General features: G+C 51.9%; 1 protein-coding gene across 2 annotated transcripts in view; it reads right to left on the minus strand.

Annotated features, from left to right (window-relative positions):
* TEKT3 (tektin 3) overlaps positions 1–16909 on the minus strand; it is an 85288-nt gene that overhangs the window by 20671 nt on the left and 47708 nt on the right. The window contains exon 1 of one of the 2 annotated variants that reach the window (XM_064467266.1): positions 3352–3839. The exons of the other annotated variant lie outside the window; for it this stretch is intronic. The gene's annotated coding sequence lies outside the window, so the exon portion shown is untranslated. Of the gene's footprint in view, positions 1–3351; positions 3840–16909 lie in introns of those variants that run through there. 2 annotated transcript variants of the gene reach the window in all.

A 16909-nucleotide genomic window follows, 5' to 3' on the forward strand; every position in this document is an offset into this window, starting at 1 on the left:
CTGCACAACCCCCCCCCAGGGGTTTGCCCCCGGGTAAATTCCTTCGGACAACTGGCTGGTGCATGAAAAGACCTACAGCGACCCCAAGGCCCCTTCCTCCAGGTACCTCCCCAAGGACAACGGGGGAAGCTGTGCCCAGGTATCTCACTCCATGGTAGAATCGTGAGGGTATCCTCACGGGGACAGGCCCCGATTCTGGTTCTGGAGGCTCAGCAGTGTACCTGCTGCACAGGTCCTTCAGCGCTCGCTGCTCAACTAAACAGGCACTTGCAAGCGGGAACTCATCCCCCACCCAACACATACTGGCTGTGTGGTCAACATCACCCATTCTGCTCTTCAACCATATGTTTTTTCTTAACCTGTATTTAAACAAAAGGCACATAAAAGCTTTCTGCCTGAAAGCATTTAGTTCATGCTTTCTTAGTGCTTTCTGCAACACTAACAGAGATACAAGTCTCTCCGAGTAGCAAGACATGGATAACTGACGTTAAGAAGAGCCTCCTGCAGCCTCTTGCTTGCTGTGTCGCACCCACTCCACACCAGCTTTTCCTGTGACCGGAGCACCAGGCTGGGCTTCCCCAGTGTCACCAACAGCCATCAGAAGGAAAGAGTTGGACAGAGATGTCCTGCACCCAGAAACTCATCACACAAATGAACCTGAGGGTGGGCAGGAGGAGCCCTGGTGCTGGTAAGCCCGAGGCAGAACACGATCTACCTTCGCCCGTCAGCGATATAAATCAACACACAACACCCTTTTTTCACCTTAGAACAATGAAAATTGATAAAACCAGATAAAGAAGCAAATAATAACCAGAAGAGATTTGCAATAAATCATGAAAGCTGGAAAAGTATGCCAGGAAATTTGCGTTTTCCCACCCTTTGCTGAGAAACGACTTTGTGACGCGCTTGCCCTGACCGTCTGCAACCACTAGCAGCTACAGACGCCAACGCACCTACGAAGACCAGCCACACTTGTGAAACCAGCAACAAAACCCAGGGCTTTCAGTGGGGCCACTGCTCGTCAGAGCGCAGCAAGACCAGCGGGGGTTTCTCAGCGATGCCGACCTAGCAGCAATATCTGCCGGGGCTGGAGCTACAGGCAGCAGCTCCTTAAAAAGAGACTTCCAGGCTAGGGCAAAAAAAAATGTTTATCCTGAGCCAAGTAGCTATAAAAACCCAGCGCAGGAGTGCGGGGCCACGTGCTTTGCTGTGGAGAAGCCCTTCACGCCCGCTTTCAGGGACAAAATATAAGGAGGAAAGGTGAAAATACTGGGAAATAAATAATTTCTCTCTTGCTCTGCAGGCTACAGCTCTGCCTGCAGATGAGCTTGTGCGAGGCTGCAGACCATGAGCACCGCATTATCCCACCTGGGGGCAAGGAGGGATGCTTTTCAGGAGCTCAGGAAAGCAGAGAGATTCCTGAGTACAACAGAGGCTTTGGTGAAATAAACCTGGGCTCAGAGCAGGGGCAAAATAAATGGTGGATGGCTTGGTGACAGTGAGAATTGGGCGTATGTGCCATGGCCACCCTGCTGCCGCGCAGCTCTGCTCCCTCCGACCACAGGCGATGGCCTTGGGTTTTTTATCTTCTGGGTGATCTGCAAGGGAGACGTAAGGAGGTAAAACTGATGGATCTCCTGGAGATAATTAAAAAAAAGAAAAACAAAAACCGAAAAGAAGGGGGTGGATATCAAAGGAAATAAGGACCACGTCCTTGTTTTCCCGAACACACTTCAGCAGCTGGGTCTGAAAACAAGGGCAGGAGCATCACATGGATCAAAACCCTTTGGCTGCTTCAAGACTAGTCCATATTCCTTTGGCACAGCAAACCCCAGCTTGCGTCAGCTCGTCACCGGCACCCTGAACAAAGATGCCCCAAAAGGCCATTGGTGTCACTAAAATGAGACCGTTGCATCCTCGTGGAGGGGGGACCAGGACCCTCGGGTGAAGGGGGACCTCCTCCGCTGGCCGGCACGCAGCGTGGCCTGGCGGAGGTGTGTCTGAAGCCGTACCTCAGTGGAAGTGGTCTCTCCTCATCTCTGCGGAGGGTTTATTCCTCGGTGTGCGCGAGCAGCAGGAAGGAGGCAGCTCGGGCTGGACCAGCCCTTCCCGCAGCAGAAATTTTGGCAGGAGCTCAGCTCCTTGGCTTGACTTTTTGCAACCAAGTGCTGAAGGGTTTCAGGTTTGCAGCCTGGTGGAGCTCCCATTTTTCCATCTTATTATTTTTCCCTCCTTCCGGAGTATGAGGTTCAGCTCCTGGGGACTTTTCATGGTTTTGGGCAAGCTATCTTTCAGATTTGGGTTTTTGTGGTTTCGTTACACCCACCTTGAGTTTTATTTCAGAAGGGCCCAAAATACAAAGTGAGTAATTGGCCAAACCCAGCGGGTTTTGCCTGGGTTTAGGCCAGCATTTTTCAACCCACCTGAATACATAAATCATCTCAGTTGTAAAGCTGGGCTATAAAAGCAGAGGCAGTTCATTCACTTTCTTATAGACTTAATACCATCACAGCAGGGAGGGATTCTGCCCCAAAATCACCTGGTTCTGTCCACTGAGCGCCAAGGCAGCCTGCACAACCAGCTCACATGGAGACACTCGCCCTGTAGACCTGAACTAGGGCAAACAACGCCCTCCGCCAGGCACATGGCAGCCTCCGAAATGTTGGTTTTAAACTAAAGATGCAATTCTGTAAAGCCGATATCATGATATTTAAGGTCTGATACGTACTCCTGAAAAACATGGGATGATGCTAGTGTTGAGTGTCACCTGAGTCTGGTTATTGACTTCTGGGGAAAAGCTCAATCCAAACGCAACACCGATGTCGCACAGAGAAAAGCTTCAAGCACGGCTCTGGGAGGGATGTACAAGGAACAGCTACCGTATATAGGAACTGGGAAGATGCAGCTTGTACCTCCAGGAGATGTCAAGCTCTCAGCATCTGAGGGTGTTTATAACTTGTGAGATTTCAATTCTGCTGCCAGCACTGGAAGGAAGGAAGGAAATGAGGGTGGAAGGACCTGCCTGTGCTGTCAGTTTTTATTGTTTCGTCATGAGTTCCATGAAAATTAGTACTTTTCTTAAAGCGACAATTCCTGGGGTCGTAAGGCTATATGAGAAACTCATCTCTTGCTCCGAGGTTCCTCCCTAGACCTCATATTTGCATAGAAAATGTGACCCCAAAAGGGGAATATTAAAACTGTTCGAATGGTGCAAATCTATACTTTCTAGAGGAAAGGGAGTGGGACTACAGACTCCACCCATCCAATCTCTGGTAGAACTTCATGGGACCTGGGGTACTCCAGCATTACACTTTTTAAACCGAAAGAGATGGGAACAAGAGTCCTCCCTACCCCAGCCATGCACAGCCACGCACAGAAGCCTTCCAGCTTGGTAACGCTTCATCATAGGATAACTCACGGTGGAAGAGACTTCAGTAGGTCAAGCCACCCGACCTCATTTTTCCCACGGGACGCCTTTGCTCCTCTCTGCCGGGACACACTGAGCTCAGCTGAGGCATCCTCGCCTTGCTCCAGGCTGCAGCCCTGCGGGTGCGCACCCTCCCCAGCCGCGCAGGGGGCTCCGACGGCAGCGGCGTGGAGGACGCCAACGCGCGCCCGCTGCAGGATGGCCAGCAGGTCTCTAAGGAACCGGCTCCATCGACCCAGGGAGCCAGCGAGCCACGCTGGCCCTCGGTCCAAGGGGCCGTCGGCAGCTCTGAGCCGCCTCAATGGGCTTCGATGCTCCGGGGGCGATCACCCACGCTCAGAGTTGAAACCCATCGCTTCGGTTATTTAGGGAAAGCACTTCTCGTCTCCCCCAACCCTTTTTCCTCCTGACGGCATCCTGCCCTGCGACGGAGAAGGACTATTCTTAGAGACATCTATTTTGGGTTGGAATGCTGGAATTAAGATCCTTCCTTCCTTTAAAGAAAACACGTCAAAAGACATTTAGAAAGCTTCACCCCAGTTTGAAGGCTATATTCTGGCTGCTGAGTGAGGCAGATTTGTTAGCTTAACATTTACTGGGGGCTGTGATGTACCAGGAGCCGCGGGCACCACCCAACCACCTCCTGAGGTTCTGGGAAGTCAGGCGATATTTCCTTTAAAGTGCCGAGTAGCTGCCACGGGGTTTTTTCATTCCCTCTTTCTTGGCAGCACTTTGTATCAGCTTCGAGTAGATTTAGTCAAATATTTTCCAACAAAACCCTTTTTTGACAGAAGAAGGCTTTTGGACACAATGGAAACTTTTGTGGAGAAGAAAAATTAAAATACAACCTGCTCTGCTGATGTTGAAGACCTTTATTAGAAACCCAAAGTTGTTTTCCTCCTTGAAATATCTTTGGGAAGGTACCGCTGATGCAAAAGATGCTATCTTTTTCAAGGTGAATACAAGTTTGTTATGGAATTATCAGAAAAGTTCTTGTGCAGTTATCACTCCTGGACCAGGAATTCCTTGTGAGTGGGTGAATCTGACAGCCGCAGCTCCAAGGCGGAGCTGGGAGCAGACCCTGGGGACATCTCTTGGCTTTAGGGCAGTGTTTGCTGCTCCGGCACGGGTCCCCTGCCCCCTGCAGAGATCAGGCAGGAGGCTGGAGGAAAGAGTCCCACCGACTGCTTTTGCCTCCAGGCCGGACGACGCTGTCCCAGGCTCAGGCACCGCCGCCTCCGGGTTCTCCTGCCCCATCCTGGGGCAATAAGGCCATTCTGTTCCTTCTACATAACAACACGCAAAGCTCAAACCGAGGACGAAATGCACATTTCCTCCCTTATGCAGGTTTCCCCCAGGGCTACAGGTTGCCCCAGGGCTGGATGGTAGGTGTTCAAATGTGTCTTAAATGCCAAAATAGATGTGGCTTTTCACAGGTAACAATGCAATAAGATTTCTGGAAAACTGTATACAATAATATGCATTCACCTTGCCTTTCAAGTCTGTTTTCCCAAGGACCTGGAAAGGTTGCTGGTTTTATACAGCAGCTGAGAAGCTGACGTAGCCACAAGACTCCAGGATCTGGGGGCTTGAAAGGAACAAACCCAAACATCTCAGCGCTCACCATAAAGTCAAATTAACTGGTAGCAAAACCTTCCTTCCAAATAGCCAGATAAAATTACATGGTAGGAGCTCGAAGGCAGCAAGCTTTGGACCAAGGAAGCAGCTCTGTTTGCACAGAGGCTGTATCGAGCTGCCGTGTTTCCTCCGCGGAAGCCTCCTCCGATCCCCCGTAACGCGGCAGCGGGGGCTTCCTGGCACTGTGCAGTACCAGGGCGGCCCCGGGCTCGCACTTCTACCCTCTCCCACGTTTTCCCTTTCCAACAGCAATGCCAATGCAGCAATTTTTCTGGAAACCTTGAAAATAAATTCTTGCCACTGCCCCTTTCTCATCGGGTGCTGGAGACACCCAGTGACCCTGATGCTGTGGGTGCCCCCTGCGTGCTCCCCATCACTGGACAGCGTGCAGCTGAGGAGAGGAACCACCACGCACATCTTCCCTGGGGGTTCCCCCTGCACACCAGCACAGACCGCTGCTACCTCGCTCGTACACGCGCGCGCTCTCTAAGGATTTCAGTGTTTTGCTAAACAAAGCAAACAAAAGCTGATTCTGGCTTCTGGCAGCAGCCGCCCCGTTATTGCTTTAGCAGCCGCCGGCTGGACCTTTGCAAGGCAGAGCCAAGAGCCACGACGAGAGTTGGGCTCTTCGGCCCACGTCAGGGTTTGGTAGCGTTCAGACTGGGTCTCTGCGGACACACACCGAGCTACGGCGGCCTCCAGCCCCGCAGCACCCGAGGCACCCGCCGCCCCCTCCACCGCAGACCACGGCCGGCCGGCGGAGGAGCCTGTCCATCCCCAGGCACTGCGAGCCGGGCATCCTCCTTCGCTCCGTGGCCCCGGCCAGCCTGGGGATGTGGCGTGACTTTAAAGGAGTGGTGTTATCCCAGATTTCCTCTAAGTTATCTCCTATTATATCTGACTCCAGTGAAGAATTAACACAGACTACATCCTGAGCAGAGCTGGCTGGGAGCTGCAATTTCCATTACTGGGAAATCCTGACATTAAGGGAGAGATTGATTCTGATTCCACATAAAAAGCTAGAATTCTTGTGTTTGCCAAGAAACAACGTTTCCTCCCAGCAATCAATTTAGGGCCATTACAATGTTTCACTTCACTGACTCTTTTCATTATTCCTTGCATTCCTATGCATTTCTTAAATTATGCACTACATGCACATAGAATTACACGATCTATGAAGACAATATAATATTGAAATTCACAGCCTATATTGCATGAGATTAAGTGACAGAACAGACACGTTCTGCTTCTGCTGGACTTCTGATGCTGTCCAAACAAAACATTTCAACTTCTTTTTTGCTGCTGGAAAATGTTGTTGGAATCAGCACATTTCTACTACATGGTTCAAGTTCAATTAACCTGCTTTTTTCATATGGAAAGTTATACTGAGAATAATTTTTCAGTGGCTTTAATAACTGAGATACTCCCATCCTACTCATCCCCAAAACACTCGCACCCACCTTTTATTTGCTGATGCTAACACGCTGTGCCAACAGATAAGCAACAAAGACAGAAACTGAGACCACATTTTTCCAACCCAATACTCCAATCCTGAAAGTTGGCACAAAAAGACTGCTGAGAGGCTCAGAGCAATTTCATCCCTGTTCACTTCTCCATGGGCTACTTTGGATTGAATAACTAATTTCTGCTAGGTTTGACGGGCAAAATCTCCACAAAACAGGCAATAGGCCTTGAGTGTGTTGGAATGTGATGAGAAATATGGATCTGTAGATATACAGGCAGATATACACACCACAGGGTCTTTTGAATACTTTGATTTAACACGGAGACAAGGGAAAAAAACAAGGGAGTGCAGAAAGCGTGCGGTCAGTGAGGGGATGTGCTGCACGTTGGGATCCTGAGGATACAGAAGATGATGAAAGCCACCTCCGAATGGAGCAGGGCTGTGACTAATTAGTTGCAGTGACTGAAAATGCCATTTTTGTTTGCTTTACAGCACCCGGTGCTCAGTGGTCTCTCTATCTTCTAAGTGTTTTCAGTAGTAACCCCTGTTTTGGTGGAAACACCCCATGGACAAGAGGGAAAGGCAAATCTTTCGGGGGTACCAGTATCTTGGTGTCTTCTCCAGGGCTCAGGTGGGCCCTTGGGGCTCGTTTCTGCAGGGCAGTGCGGGTCTTTCTGCCCCTGCCCTCTCCCCATGAGGGCCCTAACACCCCGCAGCAACCTACGCATTTCAGGCCATTTTGCAACAACAAAAATGCTCTTTTCCTCCCACAACTATTGATATTTGGCACTCAGAGAGCTACCTTTTTTCACCACCTCCAAAACAAGCTGCCTTTCAAGGGTATGTCACCCCTGGCAGCCCATCGCCCATGACCACAACATGGGACTGATCCGCAAGGAGAAGACCAACTTCCCATAAAAACCAAGGATGACGTTTCCAAAAGCACCCGTACGACAGCCGGTGCGCGGGATGGGGAAAGCCACAGGCAGCTCCGCACCCTCCCCTGAGCTATGCCGGGGGCATTTTGCCGGAGGATGCCAGGCCCCTGAGCCCCGTGCCGAGCATCACCGAACCAGCCAGGCAGCAGCAGTGCAGAGCTCAGCAGAAACACCGCATTGGGACCCTCTCACCAGCCCACAGGCTACACGCTCTCCTGGTGTCCCTCTGTCAGCCTCGGCTGTTTGTAAAGCTCCCTGATAGCGAAATCCAACATTCCACTTTAAAAAGAGAAAAATATATTACATCAGGCTGCATTTGCCAGGGTCACGTTGAGTGAAGCCAGGCCAGGCTGGTGCCTTCCAGGAACAGCCCTGCCATACAACCCAGTCATCCATCCCACCGGCGTGGCTGCGCTGCCCCTTCCCCAGCCGTGGGAGATTTTCCTTCTCAGTCTGCAGCTAAATCTTCAGCTTTTTCAGTAACTAAGCATGAGTTTGGTTTTCTGTAGCTTATTCCAGACATTCCTGTGTTAATCCTAGGGAAAAGAGAACCGGGAGCCACTCTCCAAGGTTGGGTTAATTTGGGTTTAGCCCAAATGGGGCAGCACTGTGCCAGCTCAAAGGGACACGTTGCCCGCATAGGTTAGCTTGCTGACCAGCCAGCCTGAAAATGGAGACAAGGACGGAGTACGAGGCAAGGCCCCATCCTGCACTGCCTCTAGGAAAATCACATTTTGCAGCAAAGGCAGGATAAAAGCAGCCTCTGCCTTTCCGCACGCAGAAAGATGCCTGCGTCCCCCACAGCATCCAGGAGCGCAGCCCCAGCGGGGCTGCAACGCCGAGGCGGTGGCACTGCAGACTCAGGCACGGCTCTTAACTGGGTGAGGGGAGCAATGCCCAGGGGGTTTTGTAAGCGACCTATGAAAACAGAAACATTGGCACAGAGCTTCAGCCGGACACAGTCAGGGCCGCACACTGTGGTGCCAGGGAGCTTGCTGAGAGGCGATGTGGTCGGGTGTACGAGGGGCAGTGCCCCGGCCCTGCTCTTCCCAACGGGGAAACCCTTCCCTGGAAAGCTTCCATAAAGAGAAGAGGGAGCTGACACAGAGCATGAAAAATGTAAAAGCTAATGGCCACACTTCGGCAAGATTATAATCAAATAAAAACATGATGGGCATTGTTAGGCAAACACAGCCAGAGGCGTTGCTATGAGCCCCACCTGCAATAAAGCCTAATCTTGGGACTGGAGACAGCTTATTCTGAGGGCTCATAAAGTGCCGGCGTCCGCACAGAACACACCGTGAGGGCTTGGCAGCAATGCCAGAGCCAATGTCACTTTTGCCTCTTGTGCAGAGAGGAGTTTCGCCCCAGCTGAGCTCCCCACCTGCTCCGCAGGAACGGCACACGAACATTTCCAGCAGAGCTCTCCCCACGCGCAGCTGCCTGGCCCCCGCCTTGGTGGATTTTTAAACATAGAAACAAGAATGCATCACCCGGTCCGTCCCTCCCCCCTCCCCGCCACGAGGACACACATCCCGGTGACGTGGACCCCCGTGAGAGATTTACGCCAGACTCCCGCGTTCAAACCCCAGCGGCCCATCTCTGCGCACAGGCGGCTCTTAGTAGCTGAAGTAGCACCTAAGGGACTCTGCGAGCCCCAGGATGGTGGGTCGGGCACAGAGAGGGCTCGCCCATATCACGAAGATTACCCCTGCTGCCCGAGCACAGCCCCCTCCCCAGAGGCGCCCCTGCCTGCACACCACGGCCCCTCTCAGCAGCCCTGCAGGCCTGGGTGCACCAGCCGAACCCCCAGACCACGTACCCACGGGCAGCTCTCCGGTTCCTGCACGCACTCACTTTATTTCCATTTATGTGGCTTTCTACAACCAAAGCCTTCTACTTTTTGAACCACAGTGCAAAAATCCGAGTGTTTGCGAAGGGACCCACATCCAACGTGCTTGGCACAAACTTCCCAGGGTGACTTAAACCGTCCTCCTTGCCACAGCCCACACACGATTGTGCTCTTTTTCCCTGGGAAAAGCCCTTGCATTGCCCTGACCGCTCTTTTTGCATCCTTTATCTCCAGAAAGCTGCTACTAAAGTGCTCTCTGCATCCCTGAGCAGTGGTGTTGGGGGATTAAAAGAGGCTGCTGAAGCGCTCCACGGTCCTGGGGAAATCACAGCACAGGGCTGTGGGGGGCTTGTGCCATTACTCAGGGCACCCCCAGCCATACCTGCTGCGTCTGATCTCCACCAGGCCACGAGCAGGGAGGAGAGGCACAGCGACGCGCCCAAACGTGCTGGCACAGAGATAAGGGAAATAACTGCGCCTCAGCAATAAAATGCAGGTTAAAAAAAAAACCACAAAGGAATCATCAGACACCAGGGAGCCTAGCAAACATGACAGCAGTAAATAGCTGGGGAGTATCGTGTACTTATTAAGAAAACCTCATAAAAATTTCAGGTAGCATTATTCACGGTAGATCTGAGTGATTTGAGTTCTCTGTATTTGAAAAGAAGAGGAGGAGGAGGAAATGTTTTTTCCAGGCGAGCTCTTGGCATGCCCCAAATATGCTTTTTAAGTAGAACAGCACAAGAAAAGATAAATCTGAGTCCTTTTCAAATATGCTAGGAGTGTGTGCAGAGCACAGGGCAGAAACCGCTGGGAGCGTTCGCGCGGGGCCTGGGAAGGATCGGCAGAGCCGTGCACAGCGCCGCACAGAAGCGGCTTTTGTTCCAGCGGCAATTAGCGCATTCCTGCAGAGCCCCATGGCCCGAGAGAAGAAGAGGCATCCCTTGTCCCAGCCTCCAGCCCCACGCTCCTGCTGAGACACCCGGGCCAGTGGCGGGGTGACGGATGGCATCCCGAAAGGAGGCTCGGGATGCTGCCTCTGCCAGCGAAACAACTCTGGGAATGCACGGAGGACGTGGCGGCAAGGCGCGGGGGAGCATCCACAGCCGTGTGGGGAGGGAGGGACAGCACGGAGCTCCACAGGGATGGGGCCCTGCCTAGCCAGCCCTTGCTGGGAGACTAGGGCTCCTCTCTCCTACCTTGGGCCACCTGCAGTGAAGCCTCATGTGTCAGTTGGAGGCCCAGTCCCCAGCCTCTCCCACTCTGGTAGTGTCCACCAGGAGACACCTGGTAGGTGTCTAAGAAATGGATAGAGGTACCAGTCTCCTTCTAGTGACTATAAAGTTAGTCCAGAAGGGTAACGTGGGTGAGGCATCCAGCTCTGTGGTGGCTAAATGAGAAATAATTCTTCTATCTATGCATTTAAGGTCACCGTCCCTGGGGGTGTTCAAAGATCATGTAGACATGGCACTTCAGGACATGGTTTAGGAGGCCTGGGGGTGTTGGGTTGGCGGTTGGAGTTGATGATCCGAGAAGCCTTTTCCAACCTTAATGATTCTGTGATCCTACGATCATATAAGGCAGCATCTTCCCACGGGCAGAGCGCGCTGCTGTATCTGATGGGTGTAGCACGTCCCAGTCCTGCCGTGCACTACTTGATGACAAACGCAGCGGGACTCCCACTGTGCCCAGCAGAACCAGCCTCTGGTGTAAGCAGAGCTGCTCGCAGAGGTGAGATGAGGCAAAGGACCAGGGGGTTTCTGAGCTGCTGATGCAGTGCCCTGCCTCAGGAGGCTGGAGAGAGGTCGTCTGGAGCGCATTAAGGAATCCCCAGTGGAAAGCACATAGAAATGCACTTCAGAGTGGAAAATATTATAAAGCCCAAACTCCTAATATAACTGAAGAGGCTCTGGTTAAAAAGACACATATTTGGCTTCTAGTTACCTGGAGTATTACTAAAAAAGGGGTTTTTTTCCACCATGAGGTGCAACCCCTGTGCCGCTCTCCCCTCTGATGCACACACAGACAAGTACGCATCCACCCCCTCGACCCAGCCGAAAATGCAGACGCTGGTAAGCTCAGTGTCACTCTTCACCCATCCTTCTCAGCAGCAGCCCTCCAGCAGATCAGCAGCACGAGTCCCGCTTTATCCAGAGAGAGATCTCTGTCTCCAGAGCAAACACAGACATGTTGTGCATTGAAAGGCACATCTTCAAGGTGCTCAGACGTACGATGTCAGCAGGGCCAGAGCACAGGGAGCAGGGCTCACAGCTCCTCCCCAGCCGTCCCATGCAATGCCCGATGTCACCCTGGCTTCCAGCCACGACCTCTTCCAGGGATGACTGTAGTGTGTCACAGGCAAAGTAAGACAAAGCTGGAGGGTGTTGGCAAGGGCAGGGCCCTCAGGAATGCTCACAGACACGCACCCTGGCTGTCCCTGTGTGACTCATGTGCCCCTTCGTGGCACAAAGATAGGCTGAAAGGTCTCTGCCAACCCAAGGTGACACTGAGGTCAACCTGGATGTCTGAGGGCATCACCTGGGCTGTGTCAAGCAGTCCCCAACACTGGTCTTTGGTTGGAAGAATGAAAGCAGTCCCTGCATGCTGCCCAGCACACCTCTGACGCAGGGAAAGCCTTCTCCTGCTGGCACAGCTGCAGCACTGAAACAGAATCATAGAATCATTAAGGTTGGAAAAGACCTCTAGGATCAAGTCCAACCATCAACCCAACACTACCATGTCTCCTAAATCATGCCCTGAAGTGCCATGTCTACGCATTTTTTGAACACCCCCAGGGACGGTGACTCCCCCCCCTCCCTGGGCAGCCTGTGCCAATCCCTGACCGCTCTGGCAGGGAAGGCATTTTTCCTCATCTCCAACCTAAACCTCCCCTGACGCAGCCTGAGACCTTTTCCCCTTGTCCTATCGCTTGTTACTTGGGAGAAGAGACCAAGCCCCCCTCACTCCAGCCCCTTTCAGGCAGTTGCAGAGAGTTGTAGAGACATCACCCGCATTTCGACCAGCTACATAAGACCATCACTTTAGCACCGTGGTCTCTAACCTGCCTTTAAAGCCTTCACTGCCCCAAAGCTTAACAACCACCATCACCACCAGGAACCTGAAGGTTATTTTGAAGGGGTTTGGACCTTCCCAGGCTTTGGGACCTTAACAGGTCCTGAGCACCCACTGCTGCCTGGGGTCGTGGCTATGGCTCACGACTGAATCCCATGTGTGGCATAAGCAGCTCATTGACCTTAAAATGGTTGTCAAGGAGGGAATTTTGTCTACTGCTGATGTACGGGAAGCAGAAGAATGACTCCGTCCCCGTAGGCATGTCTCAGGTGTTGACACAGTGTGTGGCATCTAAAGGTAAGGTTGGCGATCCATGCCTGGAGCTAGTCAGTCATGCAGCAATGGGATTTCCCAGTTTAGGGGAAGAATTAAACTACCCTTATAGGAAAATGGCCTGTGACGGCCATAGCACACACACGCACACTTCTTTTTGCACCCTTGTTTTTCAGGTAGGTTCTTGTGTGCTCACAAGGCGGGGATCAGCACCCAAAGCACAGCCTCAGGCTGCAGGCTGGTATCCAGAACTCCACTCACGCAGATCGGATCTCGTCGTGCCATCAACTTTATTTAATTATGTTCTTGCTTTCCCTAATTCACTTACACCCTACTTTGCCGTCCACCACAGGGCTGCAATTGCAGCAGGCCGCCTGCAATTAGTATCTGAATCAATGTTATCCGAAGCTGCCCGTGGGCGTTGCGCTGCCAGCAAGCAGATTTTTGTGCAAGCCCTTTCCAGCTGACCAAAATGCAAACGGGGGCAGAGACAAGCCCAGAAGTAAGAGGAACCCAGTCCCAAAGCTGCCGCAGATTCAGAAGCAGCTTGCTGAACTCTGCATATTTTGCACCAATGGTTTCTGTCAAAATTGTGTTCAGCTCCGAGGTTGTCAGTGAGCATCAGTCTGGGTCTCAGGGAGGAGAAAAGGATCTAATAAGAATTGGAAGAGTTGCCTTGGGCTTAACCTTACACCTTCAGAGTGAATACTAGGCTTTTTCAGCTAACTGCACCGCACCAGGGCTTTCTGGAGGCATCTTAAACAACACAGTGAAAACACCTTTACAAAAACTTCACAGATAAATAAGCCAGGAAAAAAAACACACAAAGGAAGAAGAAAGAAACTGTGAGCTTCCTTCTGGCTTAAACCTTACATCTCTTCAGCTTTCCTCCATCCACGCCAAATAATTTTTGATTAAAATGTTTTCTAATGGAATAATATTTACATTTAACTAGCTCTGACTTTTCTGTCGCTAATAACGTTATTTGGAAAGGCTGAATCAAACGATTTTCATCTCCGTACAAAAGCAGCGCAATAATAGCACGCGTGCCGTCCATGGGTTTGGTACCCCAAACCCGACGGAAACCTCCCAGATCGAATGGTTTGGGAGGGGAAATAATTGCAACCTTATCTATGGGTATCAGCTTCGTAAATTGATTTACTGGGACAGTGAGGCAGAGCCCGAGCACCAACGCCATCCCCTCCCGCAGCCAGCGCGGCGACGCTGCCGGCGCACGCCGAGGGGAGGGCACGGCGTGCACCAAAGGTGCCGGCGCTCCCGGGGGAGCTCTCCCGCACCATGACCCGTGCCACAACCCGCCGCTCCCGGCGAGGATGAGCCCACGCAGAGCCGCCCGTGCGCCAGGGCAGCGCAGGGCCTGGGCGCTCCCTGCAGGCACCCTGCCTGGGAAGGAAGCGCCTAAATATTTTACCTTTAGTTCATTAGCCCTAAAAGACTGTCTTGAGGTGTGAGCAGTGTTATAAAAGCCCCTAGTCATGCAGCATCTCGGGGAGACTCCCAGCTCGTACTGACAGAGCTCTGCTTCTTGAAACAAGTGCGAGTTGTCCCTGTGACCCCCACCGCTGGTGCTGCGGGGTAGGAGCGCGGGAGATGCCGCATCCACCCCACAAAGGGCTACAAGAAGATTAAGGATGGGGACCCTGAATGTCTTTAATAAAGCTCCGGTGTGTTATTTTTGCAGTGTGCAGGGCAGAGGAAGCTAGGAGAGGTGGGGTTTCTCTGGAGGAGATTTCCGTTCTCAGATTGTTGGGTAGGTGAAATACTTTCCTCTTACAGCTCGTTGTCCTTGGGCATCCCAAAGTCACGGGGCAGCCTCGTACAATGTCAGGGGTTGGGGAAAGGACCCTGTTACAGGCTTCTGCTGTCAGATGCTGTGATAACAGCACTTAGATCAATAACAACGACAACTGCTTACAAAAGGATTTGATCCTATCCACACAGACAGGACCCGGCTTTGTAATGAACTGGGGGTCATGACAAATTACAGTGTTTTCTGTTTGCTACCAAGAAATGATCAGCATAGAATCACACAATCATTAAGGTTGGGAAGGCCCTCTGGGATCATCAAGTCCAACCACCGACCCAACCCCCCCAGGCCTCCTAAACCATGCCCTGAAGTGCCACGTCTACATGTTCTTTGAACCCCGCCAGGGATGGTGACTCCCCCACCTCTCCGGGCATCGCAAGGCGGTGCAGGCAGCCCGTGGGCACAGGGTCCCTCCTGAGCAGAGGCCAAACACCACGTCCTGGCTGTGGGGTTAGGCAGTGGTAGACCTCGAGGCATGAGGAACCCCAACTTTGGAGACAAGGTCTCCCTTGGGGGAGGCAGTTCGGTGCTGGTCCCTGTCTGCTTTTCAGAGCTGGCAGAGCGCAGTGAACACCAGCGAGCTCGTTCCTTTGCTTATTGTTATTTTGACCGGCTTTTTATTAAGGTTAAAGATCAAGGCCCTGCCGACCCTTTGGGCTGAGCAGTGCACATCTGAGTACATATTCAGGAAGGCTGGAGGGCCGGCACCCGCAGGCTACTGCCAAAACAAATGGTTGTATTATCCAACAGTTTCCTCCCCTGAGACCTGATTCATGAAAGACAGAAATTAAAGCCAAGAAGCCTTAGGTGTGGAGCAGCAGCCCCACAGGAAAAAAAAAAAAAAGGGGCCCATGAATTAGGCAGTCACACATAACACCTCTGGTTTTCTTCCTCATCGCATGCATGTGATTAGAAACACATGCGTGGTGAAATGCCAGTTTCTGGAGGAAAATGAGTTTTACCAGGGGAAAGAGGAAATAACAGCAAAAATATACCAGGGTGGGGGAGTCCCAGGGTGACTGCACATTGAGTCGTGGTCTTCAGGGCTGCCCCCCCCCGCTCAGCCAAGCGTGCTGTGGCCACCTCTCCCATCGCACCCGCTTCCAGCAGCTCCTCCCCCAGCATCGGTGCTCCAGCCCGGCGCATCCCACACCCGCGCAGCCCCCGTGGGAGCTCGTGGTCCATTTCGCGCTGCCAGCACACTCGAGTGACTTCCTCGCATCCCAGCGCTTGCAGAGAAACACTCACTCATCAAAACTAGCTGTCTGCAGGAGCAAGGTGGTCAGAGCAGCTGGGGCTCAAATGTTATAACAGCAATACAACACCAGTTTGGAGATGCTTTCGTTTCAACAGTGGGATGATGGAACTAACGTATTAAGTGTCAGTTCTATAGTTCATGGCGATATCTTCTAAATGCTTTGTGCTAATGGTTTTAAACACTTGTTCTCCTGCAGAGATGAAAACAAAGCTGCACTGGGGCAAAAGCAAAAGATTTTGCATTTCTAGAGGGAATCCTGGACTTACAGCATGTTTTGGGGCAAGAAAATCATCTCACTTCTGCATCTGCTTGCCCTTATCTGCTCAGAGGGCCACAACAGGATTGGGAGGAGTTGCCTACAGGCATCTCTGGCTGCCACGACGTGCCTTCCCTGCCTGCCAGTCGGGCCGGGCAGAGAGCACAGAGCCAGGTACGGCTCCTCCATCCTGCACCAGTGCAGGAGTTCCCGCCAAGACGGCTCTTTTTCCAAACCTCTTTGCTGTCAGACCAACCCTTTCACTTGACATAAGGAAGACAGAGCAGGAACCAGAGCAGCACGTGTGGGAGATACAGAAGGGAACTCCTCAGTGAATCACTTGCTCCTGTCCATGAAAATCCCCCACCGCTGCCATTTACATAATTAATGCCTCTCATCCCAAAGGCTCCTGAATTGCTTGAAAGGTACTGAATATAGTATCTCTCCTGCAACAACCACACAATGCTAAAGAAAGCACAGACATCTCTGGGGAAGAAGTGGCAAACGTTATAATGCAACAGGACGCCGATAGCTGGGACCAAAATTACTAGGAAGGTGTACAAGCCTTTAGCCATAAAAATGGTCTTAACACCTCTATTCTTGCAAAAAGCATCTTAGAATTTTTAAGGGTCACAAGGAGTTTGATATTATCTCATCTGAAAGCCGGTACCTCCCCCTAGCTCCATGCTGAGGAACTGGTTCAGTAATGGCTCTCCAAACACCTGCGACTTGGAGCTCCCTGGAATCATCTGGGGGCTTCTCCAGACCCCCCATACCATGCTGGGATATTTCCATCCAACCTCCTCAAAACTTTTTATAGGAAAAAAGAAAGAGAAACCAGATGGAAAAGTTTTGTGGAACGTAGTGGGACAACAAGCCCTTGGGTGCCACAAGTGAAAAGA

This window comes from Phalacrocorax carbo, chromosome 16, assembly GCF_963921805.1.
Source record: "Phalacrocorax carbo chromosome 16, bPhaCar2.1, whole genome shotgun sequence".
In the NCBI taxonomy this organism is placed as follows: Eukaryota; Metazoa; Chordata; class Aves; order Suliformes; family Phalacrocoracidae; genus Phalacrocorax; species Phalacrocorax carbo.